Consider the following 12906-nt stretch of genomic DNA (forward strand, 5'->3'; position numbering starts at 1 on the left):
GTTAAAATTTTAAAAAGGTATATACCTTCGACAGATCGCCCGTTTCGAGTTATGTCTCGTCTTCTTCAGTGTCTCCTGAACTGTCTGTCGAAGGTACATACCTTTTTAAAATTGTAACACTTTTTAACGTATGACTAAGTAATTTTATGTTTTTAACAAAGTGTTAACGCGAACTTTAATCAATGAAAATTTAGAGCAATATCATTCGAAAAAACTTCGCAAAACTGCATTGTAATGGTAACTAAATAACAATAAGTGCACTGCAATGGAGCAGCAAGTTTCTGTGTGAGAATTCTAACTTTCAAGACCTAAGAACAATAGCTGTAAGCACAACAAAAAACACGATCTCGCGAAAAAGGCTTTTAAAAATTAATTTTTCTCAAAATAGATAAACTTTTTGTATACATGTTTGTGTTTTGCAAGATCTCCTACTCGAGAACAAAATATTAGTTAACTGTCTAATTTTGTGAACATAAATGCAGTTAATCTTCTTCTTCTTCCTATCACGTATTAAACCTAGTGGCCTGTTATGGTCTCACGCCATCGTTTCAGCGAACGGCCCACAGATCTTGTTCCTAAAGGTCGGTAATTTAGTGCTTGGCGTGGTATGTTTGCTCTAGGCATCCTGAGTATATGGTATGTCCAATTCTGTCTATAATTTTTAATTTTCTCTAAAATTGGGTCAATATTTAATTCTTTCAAAATATCCAAAATTTTCTTCTTACCTAATCTAGTATAGCCAGCAGTTCTTAAAAACTTCATTTCATTGGCAGTGATTCGGTATTGAACACAATTAGCCTACGTATGGTCCAAGCTTCACTTCTATACATGAGAACAGGCCAATGTTTTTTAGACTTTAATGTTGGTATGTTTTTGAACAAGAGAAGGTTTAAAAATGTTATTGTTTTAACTGCATAGTTGAAGTAGCTAATTCAGTTTTGTGGAAATATATTTTTAGTGTTCATACCTTAAATGATAAACGAGATATTTAAAATATGAGACCTGTTCTACAGGTTCATTATAAAGGTAAATATGGGTTATTTATGAAAGGGCCTAAGTCATTATTTTGTGAAAAATAAGTTTTCAATGTAATAACTGCTCTTTGGGTGTAGATACATCGATTTAGTATGAAGAGAGTAAGTTTCACACTCTAAATGCTTTGTAGAATTTATGATAACATTTTTATTTCAGCCTTAATTTCAAAATTTCGGCTTATAAGCAGTTTTTCTTTCATTCCTAACAATTTGGTATTCAAAACTTAGGCCCTTTCATAAATAACGCATTCAGTGAAAATGATTTTTACCGATGAATCCCATTGCGAACGTTCGAGGCCATCTTCAGAATCTGCTAATATTATTACATCGTCTGCAAACAGTTAATCTGAAGTTAATCTAAATAATAATATAATGATGATGATAATAATAATAATGATAATAATGCAAGTAGTTAAACTAAATGACCATAGATACAAGATATCGCTCTTAACCATCGTTATTTATATATTTATTTACTTCTTTATTTATTTATTTTTATTTATTTATTTATTTATTTATTTATTCATTCATTCATTCATTCATTCACTTATTCATTTGTTCATTCATTCACTCACTCACCCATTCATTCACTCATTTATTTATTTATTTATTTACTTATTGATTTATTTATTTATTTATTGATTTATTGTTTTATTTATTGATTTATTGATTTATTGATTTATTGATTCATTTATTTATTTATTTATTTATTTATTTATTTACTTATTTACTTATTTATTTATTTATTTACTTCTTTACTTCTTTATTTACTTACTCACTCACTTATTTATTTATTTATTTATTTATTTATTTATTTATTTATTTATTTATTTATTTATTTATTTATTTATTTATTATCGTGGAGTTAAGGCCATGAGGCCTTCTCTACCACACCACCAGAATACAAATAGACATATACAAGAAACAAATGCAGAGAGAAGATGAGAGGAGATGGGATGACGGGAGAAGAGAGAGATTGAATGTTTGAACTCGTAGTGGACGAGCGTGAATCGCGTCCCCAGTGCTGGCAACGTAACAGAAGTTTAGAAATGTCCGAAGTTCCAACCATGTGATAAAGGTACGCCGTGTCGTGTGAATCTGAATTTATAATGCAGTTAGTAGCGTCTTGTTTGAGATACAGTCAGAGCGTCAAACTCCATACGGTGTTTGGCAAATTATTATGCAGGGTAAATTAATGTTCACTTGTTGCAAACTTTGGAGTTATTTTCGCTAGAGAACCGTGTTAAATCACTTGTTCTTTGGCGGTAGGTTCAGGGAGTCCACAAAGTTGTAGAAACGGCTGTCGATTTGGAGAAAAGCTGAACAACAGGAACGTATTGATTTTCTGTGTTAATTTGAATAGATTTTATTGATTGGCTTCTATTTTCTTTTCAATAAAATCAGAATAGGCCTACGTTGTCGAAAGTGAATAATGATTCCAACTATTCCTTTTAGTAATGGAGAGCATGAAATCGACAAATTTCGTCCTCATATTGGATTGACAAATTAATTAATTAATTAATTCATTCATTCATTCATCACAGTTTTCTGCACAAGAGCAGTTCTTTTACTGCAAATCCAGCATTCTCCAACTTTTCCTATTTTCTGCCTTCCTCTTTGTCTCTGCATATGATTCTTACATCTTGTGGGGTTAGGTACAGCTTACAGAGTAAAATTTTGGAAATATGCAACTTCTTTTTCTCCATTACTGTATCTTGTACAGTAATGAAAATTGATATGTGTAAAACACTGTCCTTCTGCTATATGAAAAAAAAATTGTACAATAAAAAAAAATTAATTTCCCCCCCCCCCCCCAAAATTCAGTTCACTATGTAGAGATGAAACCTTTTCCACATAACTCAAATAATGTCCAACATTCTGTGATGAAATTTTTTGTGTGCATTTATACATATCATGTCAACAATATGATGCAAGATCACTCCTCTACCTTTGAGAGATAGTCTGATAAAAAATAAATTCGTTTAAAAAATGGTCAAATATCAGTATTTTTTTCTAACACAAATTAAAAAAATATTTATTGAGGAATGTAGTTGAAAGAGCATGATATTGTAAGTATAAGTTTCAGCAATAAAATAAAAGAGAGAACATGAAAAACATGAAAAACATGAAAAAGCTAACAAGTTTATGAGTTATGAGGGAAACGCTTCATCACTGCACAGTGAACTGCCACCATTTTTAATTTTGGAAAAAAAAAAAAAAAAAACTTTTTTTTCTAAATCGTAAAAATATTTTTTTCATATGTTAGAAGAAGTACACATACCAATTTTCATTACTGTACAAGATAAAGTGATGGAGGAAAAAATGTTGAATATTTCCAAAAATGTTACTGCTGTAAGCTGTACCTAACCCCTTAATGTCTTCTATCATCTGATATCTTCTTCTGCCCCCAATACTTCTTCCGTTCACCATTCCTTCCAGTGCACCCTTCAGTAGGCAGTTTCTTCTCAGCCAGTGACTCAACTAATTCCTTATTTCTCTTCCTGATCAGTTTTAGCATCATTCTTTCTTAACCCACTCTTTCCAACACAGCTTCATTTCTTATTCTGTCTGTCCATTTCACACGTTCCATTCTTCTCCATATCTACATTTCTAAAGCTTCTAGTAGCTTTTCTTCATTTGGTCGTAATGTCCATGTTTCTGCTCCGTACAGTGCCACACTCCACACAAAGCACTTCATTAGTCTCTTTCTTAGTTCTTTTTCCAGAGGTCCGCAAAAGGTGCTTCTTTTTATACTAAAAGCTTCCTTCGTAACTGCTATACTCCTTTAGACTTTCTGGCGACAACTTATGTTATTGCTTATAATTCACCCCAAGTATTTGAAGCTGTCCACTTGTTCTACTGCCTCATTTACAATTCGCACGTTTATCTTCTTTGCTCTTCTTCCGATAACCATGGTCTTCGTCTTGTTTGCATTTATTGTCATCCCAGTTATATCAGGGTTTTTGATCCGATGAGAGACCTGGAAATCCAATAAGTCTTTGCCCCCGAAATTTACATTTTACTTCAAAATAGGTTGCAGCCGCCAAATTACTCTGCAAGGAACGACCACTCATATAAATTGAGCGAAAGAAGACAGAGGACGGACACTGGAAAGTTTTCTTTTCTCAATCGTACTATCAGAGACTGGAATGCTTTACCTGCAGACTTACTAAAAGCTTTACCAACAACCAAAAATGTATTTAAAATAGGCTTAAGGACTTTACTAATAGACGGTAATTATACACAGTATTTAAAGGGTGTAAATGATATTTTGTTATTGAAGTGTTGTATCAGTGAAGAATTATGTTGTGTCAGTGAAGTGTGTTGTATCAGTGAAGAAGTATGTCGTGTCAGTGAAGTGTGCTGTGTAAGTGAAACATGTTCCTGTCAGTGAAGCTTTATAGTTTATAGTGGCAGTGAAAAGTATTTGAACAGTGAAATGTTTTTGAAGTGCTAGTGAAATCAGGATAGAATCAGTGAAATGTGGCGTAGTTCCAGTGCAGTGAGTGAGTTGACAGCGAAATGAGTGTAATGTTGAAAGGTACTTGTGCAGGTATGAACATATCATACTCGTGGGTTTTAGTTCGAACTTTGGTTTAAGATACAAATTAGATTTATTTCAAATGTTATTTTAAGTGATCGTTTTATTTAATTTAGGATATTCTCTGTTATTATTATTATTATTATTATTATTATTATTATTATTATTATTATTATTATTATTAATTATTAGTAATATTATTAATTGTATTTTTAATTTTAAGTTTATTATTGTCATTATTGATTGTAATTAGTTACCACTGCCAACGGGTATATACCCATTGCAGTGTGAATAAATACGTACATACATACATACATAATAGGTCAATTTACAATATAAAGAGAACAACATCCTAATATCAATGAAAATTTTTGTCACGTGCCTGTAGATAAAATTAAGTAAATATTCAAGTCTAGTACAATATTTAATTAATAACGTCTTAATGTTTGCAGAGCCTATATTAATCAAACTAGGAACTTGAAGCCGAAATTAATGACAGCCTTCTCCACTTACCAATTAATGTCAACGATATTGGAACCATAAATCCACGTAACATCCGTAAACAACGTCGTGTCACTTCTTATAATCAGTGGAACGCATTACCTGGGAAAGGTAAAGGAATTACATTCTACTCTCACTGGAAAAAAGGTAACACCTGGATTATCAATAAGAAAGGTCTGTCTTGTGGCCAATGGACCGAGGCCATTAAAATGAGCACCAATGTCATCGCAGTTAGATCTCTCCCCGGTAGAAGCCTAGGCAATACCCATTGCAGGAGATGCAATGAGCATGAAACGTTACCCCACGTGCTAGGTTTCTGCCCTCAGGGCGAATTACTGCGAATTGACAGACATAACACAGTCCGCTCAATAATTTCTAACAGATTAAGGGAACATGGTGAATACGAAGTATATGAGGAAGTTCAATGTCTTTCTACGGAAGGATCTACACGGCGTGCTGACATCATAATAATTGACCGAGATAAAAAAAAACTGGTCTCATTCTTGACCCCACTGTAAGGTTCGAAATTAATGAAGATCAACCAAAGCAGGTACATGAAGAGAAACGCGCTATTTACCTTCCATGCTGTGATGACCTCAGTCATAAATATGATATTCGAGATTGGAATGCCATTGGACTTATGTTTGGTGCGCGAGGAACAATTCCCAAATTTATATTGGAGATCCTCAGAAAATTAAAGGTTTCTGAAAAGACTCTTCAGGCAATTGCATCAACCAGTTTAAAATCTTCATTGAACGTCATCAATCACCATCTCTATTCATCTTTATAATATTTAATGTATATTATTTATTTTCAATAAATTTTTTATCGTTTTGATAGCTACCAAATCTTGTCGCAGAATACTCTTTTTTAAAATTTCATTATGTATTTTTTAAAATTAATTTACATTTTCTTTTTTGTTCATTTGAATTGATTAGGATGCCGATATTTTAAACCCAAGATTTGGACGGCTATCATTTCGATCATGTATGTACAGTTTTAATATATTTAGTTTTCTAATTAGTTAATTAGGCCTATCACTTTCTATAAAAAGTAAACTGATATGTAAGACTAAATTTTACGTGAGATTTAATACTGAACTGTTAATACAGAAAAATTAATGTGTAATATACAAATTTTGATTAAATTTTAATATGGTGAAGAATCGGTAGATTTGAGAAAAATTCTCTCTGGCACCGGGACTCGAATCCGGGTTTCCAGCTTTACTTGCAAAATTACTGCCCATTTCATACGCAAGAAACCCTAAGCATTTGCTGGACAAAATGGAAGTTACAGGACAATAGTCTGCAAACGCAGATTAAAGCAAAAACTAAAGAGTAGGCCCACTCTTTTATAAAGACGATCCTATAGAACATTATAAGTCATGTACATCATTAAATAAGTTGATACCACGTTTAGAGCAATGAATGACACGAGTTATGGAGAGTTCAGTTTTTAGTATTTATATGTATGTCGACATTTTGGAAATATTTAAAATCCTGTACGACAGGAGGACAAAGTCAAAGAAGAAGGACATGTCCTTCAAAAGCCGGAAATCTGGCCATCCTTGGCACAAAATATATAAAATAGGCTACTAATAATGCAATTTTCGGCTAACATGTGTGACTGAAAAATCATCTGTTAGGAAACGTTAAAAGAATTGAATAACGTGATGAAGGAAGTATTATGACGTATAAATTTTAAGCTGTTGGTCGTGATGTGCGCAATTTGTCGAGGCGCTCTAACCTCCTTGAAGGTCACGGTCGTCATGATTTGGAATACAGAAGTCTTGGTAAACGGCGCTGATACTATCACCAATAATATCAATCATGGTACTTAACAATGCTCCATTTTACCTTCAACTTTTATAACATACTTGGAACTTCTCAAGTCAGCATCAGAATAAGAAAAATATAACACGTGAATATAAATCATGGGGATCTAGGGCATTTCGTAACCGGACATTTCGTCACCGTTATAGTTTGTCACCTATTTTTCGTCATTAGTTTTTTGGTCATCAAATGCATTTTGTCATATTATTTGTCACTGAGAAGATTTTGTCACCGAAGATGTTTCGTCGTCATATATATTTCGTCATTAATTTTATACTGAGGAGATTTCGTCACTAAAATAATAAAGAAAATTACATTTAGGCTATTTTTGTTATGGGTCGAAAACCATCATGCATATTATTTTAATACTCTGTATTAACATGAATTTTGAAGTTGCATGCATTCTACAAAAATTTCCACTGAAGTTATGACCTATGGCACGTAGGGAACCAAGGATGTTATCTTCTTTTTTATAGGCTTCATACCTATCGATAATTCGTGCAATAGGGATATCTTATGCGAAGTTTTACCGTTAGATGGCAGGAGCGTTCCATGAGGGAAAGGGCTATTTTATGTCATATACTACAGTTGATTACGTACTCTCGCTTGTTGGTTTTCTGTGCGTGTCAAAATTATATTTATAATTATTTTGTATAACCTAGTATAATTTAATATAATTCAGTATTTTCTTATCTCATAATTTAATTTAATTTACAATAAATAATAGCGTAAACTTGTATAATACTTACCGATTTCCCTTTTAAGAGATGGATGGGGAAATCTGCAGTGTGCAGAATATAGATACGAGTAAATTGAATGTTCATGAACCTAAATGAGAACTTTGAGAACGAGGTTCACGAATAAAATAATAAAAAAATAAAATAAATAAAGGAATTTTGTCGAAGATGAATATTATCTCTTTAATCATTAGTATTGTAAGCACCGTACGCTAAAAACAGGATATGCAGCCAGCAATGTGTTTTTTTTATAAAGGAAGAACTGTCGAGATTGAATTCCTCGTACTTTTTTCTCTAGTTGCAGAAAGATCAAATGCAATGTTTGATAAGATGATATAATATGATCACAGTAGCATCACGATTATTCCTGTGTTTTGTAGGTTAAGGACATGCAGTTTTGAATATGTGTAGAATGATTTTGAAAATTTGAAGTAAAAAGATGGTTTTAATAATTAATCTACAGCACATTAAAAACATTACTCACGAAATGGATTTCACTATGGATCGTCCTGGATAATAAACATCCCAGTTAATGGAGAGTTTACTGCAGGCGTAAACTTCGGAGACTCCTATATAATAATCTAAGCTAATATAGCTTGCTGTGGAGATTGCTATATTTTTATTAATTATTCTTTTCCCCTCTTCTAAAATTAAACTGTAGCCAGAAATTCCTTACTTGAAGTAGTTATTTTTGTTTAATAGCTAGCACTTTCGAGGCGGAATTTAATTAGTTAATTTTTTTAAGGTTTAAAGCATAGATTCAGAATATTTCGAGACCTGAATGAAGACAAAAGGCTTTCCCTGGTTTTTACACATAGGAACACAACAAAAATTTGGCATTTTGAGTTGTTTTTAAGAGTATTTAATGTACTAATACACTACGTAAATCCTCAATGTTTATATACCGGAAAACAAATGCACACGCAAAGCGCATCCCTCAAAGTACACGCGCGCTTTCTGTTGGTGCTAGTTCAGGATATCCCTATTCTGTTATCTAAGGACGTGTATTTCTTCTTTTTTCTGGATGAAGACTGACCTGCTTGTAATTTCTCAATGTCTTGATGTATCCTTCCAGTCTCCTCCTGTAGCAACTGAAGGACGTGGTAAAAGGAGTGATTTGCTTTGCCCATTAAAGTATTGAGACGTCTATGCCACGCTTCATAAGCATTTGTTGTTGTGGGCAGGTTTTCTCTGGTACGAATGTAACAATTCAATGTATTTTGAGGGACATGGGCTGCTGCCTATCTCTGCCACGTCTACGACCCATGATATAATTATCCTCAAAGTAATAGGAGATTGGGGTTAGCTCATCCATAACATTTTCTTGGAGAATATCGAAGGCGTGAACTATATCATTCTCTGGTACAAATTCCAATGCAACCAAGGAATGAAACTGGATTCTTAGTTCTTCAAGATATTCTCCTGATAGTCCCTCTGTTAGAATACATAGGGTCTATTATTATATGAATCGTTCAGAGCAGAAGTGATGTAAGTCAAAAATGGGTAATGAAGATTAAAGTAAACATTCTGTAAAGTACAGCGCAAAGTAGGAATTAATAATAATAATAATAATAATAATAATAATAATGATAATAATGGCTTTATTTAACCTGGCAGAGTTAAGGCCGTAAGGCCTTCTCTTACACTCAACCAGGATTAAAACTTGCTTACACAGGTGAACATAAAACTTGATCGGAATTAAGTAATTACATACTGATACATAATGAGATCAAAAGAGGTAGTTACATAGAAATTTACCTCATAAAATAAAAATAAACATAGTAAAATACATATTAATTTGTTAGAATCAAATACGAATCACATAAAAACAGAAGCCGATAATTCAATAAAAAAAAGAAAAATGTACACAGTAAAAATAAAAATAAGCACATTAGTATACATATTAGTATTAGATTACAATTAAGTAGGATTTACATAATTAAACCAGAAACCGACAATTGAATAAAATGTACACAAAAATTAGATTAATAATAAAAAACAACAACATAGTGGGATACATATTGGCATTAAGTGATAAATAAACACGATTTAGATAATAAAAATAAGAAAAAAAAATAATAATAAAATAAAAATAAATACAGTGGAACACATTTGCAACACGTTAGGTCTGACAACTCATCATAATATTTACTTTATTTAAGCTATTAGTAGTCATTGGATAGCACGAAGGACATAGTAATTGCTACTTTGCGCTGTATTTTACAAAATTTTTACTTTAAACCTCATTACCCAATTTTGACTTACACCACTTCTGCTCTGAACGGCTCATATGTAAATATCAAGCGAAGCGACACGAAAGGGAGAACAATTGTGCTGACGAATAGTGATGAAATTAAATTGGTGACAAAATATGGTGATGACAAAAGTTTATTGGTGAGAAAATGTTTCTGGCAAAAGTGAATCGGTGACAAAATGTTGCAGTGACAAAATGTAATATGTGACGAAATCACCGGGTGACGAAAAATCGGTGACGAAAATTCCGGATCCCAAATCATGGTAGGTATAGACACGTATGATTCCTGATTATTTGGCATTGTTTATTATCTAGTTGTCAACAAGTTAAGAATAGAGCTATCAATCATTTCTGCCATTGCAACGCTCTCTACCGACGAAGAATATAACTTCATGTGTCAATTATTCCCCAATAGATGGCAACGTAGTCCCTGTGAGAAACGATTGCAGATCGTTCCAGAAAATTCCGTCTGGCGCCACCAACAGGCCAGCCAGTCAGGTTGAGGCAGCAGTTCTGTAGCGTTTATGTAGCCTTGTAGCCTCTCTCTCTCTCTCAGTGTTGTCAATTCAGCGGTTTTCCCTCTAGATGTTGCGTTTTCAGTGTTGGTTCAGCGGGTGAAATTTGTATTGCTCATACAGGGATTTAGCGGTTTTTTTAACACTCATAGCGGTAAGAGTCTTATTTTGTATTGACAATATATCAATTTAGCGGTTTATGCACCGTTTCTTAGCGGGTTTTTAACAATCGTGTTGGCAGCAATGCTCCCTCTTCAATAAGTATGGATGCTTGCTTGACTTGGATGTTGTGACTTAAGTTAATTGTCGAAACGAAAATAAAAATAATTTTGAATGTAATAAATAATTTCCTCGAAATGTGACTCCTGCTAAAATTGCGAACGCCTTATTTCTCTTTCCCTTTTGCAATACACCACAAAAAATCGTTATCAATTTCGAGTTGATAGCAATAATTGTATCTTTAACTTCGCATAGCATTGTGAATACCCTATTATACACTATTGTCACTAAATATGTCATTCCATAATTTTACACTCAGAATGTGACATCATTTTTTCCCTTTCTTCGTCGAATACTACGCATGTCTTCATTTATTTTGCCTTTCCTTATCGATTTATTTCGTCTTTTGTTATCGATTTATTTCGCCTTTCATTACTTGTTTGTTTTGTTTTTCGTTATCGACTTATTTCGTCTTTCGTTACCTGTTCATTTTGTCTTTCGTCATCTATTTCAACTTTCGTTTCATGTTTATTTTGTCTTCCATTATCGATTTATTTCGTTTTTTGTTATCTATTTATTTTGTCTTTCGTTATCAGTATATTTTCTCTTTCATTATCAGTATATTTTGTCTTTCGTTATCAGTATATTTTGTCTTTCGTTATCGGTATATTTTGTCTTTCTTTATCGGTATATTTTGTCTTTCGTTATCAGTATATTTTGTCTTTCGTTATCGGTATATTTTGTCTTTCGTTATCGCTATATTTTGTCTTTCCTTATCAGTATATTTTGTCTTTCGTTATCAGTATATTTTGTCTTTCGTTTTCGGTATATTTTGTCTTTCGTTATCAGTATATTTTGTCTTTCGTTTTCGGTATATTTTGTCTTTCGTTATCAGTATATTTTGTCTTTCGTTTTCGGTATATTTTGTCTTTCGTTATCAGTATATTTTGTCTTTCGTTTTCGGTATATTATGTCTTTCGTTACCGGCATATTTTGTCTTTCGTTATCAGTATATTTTGTCTTTCGTTATCAGTATATTTTGTCTTTCGTTATCAGTATATTTTGTCTTTCGTTATCAGTATATTTTGTCTTTCGTTTTCGGTATATTTTGTCTTTCGTTACCGGTATATTTTGTCTTTCGTTATCGGTATATTTTGTCTTTCGTTATCGGTATATTTTATCTTTCGTTATCGGTATATTTTGTCTTTCGTTACCGGTATATTTTGTCTTTCGTTATCAGTATATTTTGTCTTTCGTTATCGGTATATTTTGTCTTTCGTTATCAGTATATTTTGTCTTTCGTTATCGGTATATTTTGTCTTTCGTTATCGGTATATTTTTCTTTCGTTATCGGTATATTTTGTCTTTCGTTACCGGTATATTTTATCTTTCGTTATCAGTATATTTTGTCTTTCGTTATCGGTATATTTTGTCTTTCGTTATCAGTATATATTGTCTTTCGTTATCGGTATATTTTGTCTTTCGTTACCGGTATATTTTGTCTTTCGTTATCAGTATATTTTGTCTTTCGTTATCGGTATATTTTGTCTTTCGTTATCAGTATATTTTGTCTTTCGTTATCAGTATATTTTGTCTTTCGTTATTATCAGTATATTTTGTCTTTCGTTATCGGTATATTTTGTCTTTCGTTATCGGTATATTTTGTCTTTCGTTATCGGTATATTTTGTCTTTCGTTATCAGTATATTTTGTCTTTCGTTATCAGTATATTTTGTCTTTCGTTATCAGTATATTTTGTCTTTCGTTATCAGTATATTTTGTCTTTCGTTATCGGTATATTTTGTCTTTCGTTATCAGTATATTTTGTCTTTCGTTATCAGTATATTTTGTCTTTCGTTATCAGTATATTTTGTCTTTCGTTATCGGTATATTTTGTCTTTCGTTATCAGTATATTTTGTCTTTCGTTATCAGTATATTTTGTCTTTCGTTATCAGTATATTTTGTCTTTCGTTATCAGTATATTTTGTCTTTCGTTATCGGTATATTTTGTCTTTCGTTATCAGTATATTTTGTATTTCCTTACCGCTATATTTTGTCCTTCGTTACCGGTTTATTCCGTTTCTCATTATCTGTTTATTTTGTCATTTGCTATCGATTTATGTCGTATTTCTTTACCTGTCTATTTCGTCTTTCCTTCCCTCTTTATTTCGTCTTCTGGTACATGTTTATATCGTCTTTCATTATCGATTTATTTCATCATTCGTTACCTGTTCATTTTGTTCTTCATTATCGATTTATTTCGTATTTCGTTC

Source organism: Periplaneta americana, chromosome 3 (genome assembly GCF_040183065.1).
Source record: "Periplaneta americana isolate PAMFEO1 chromosome 3, P.americana_PAMFEO1_priV1, whole genome shotgun sequence".
Classification (NCBI taxonomy): Eukaryota; Metazoa; Arthropoda; class Insecta; order Blattodea; family Blattidae; genus Periplaneta; species Periplaneta americana.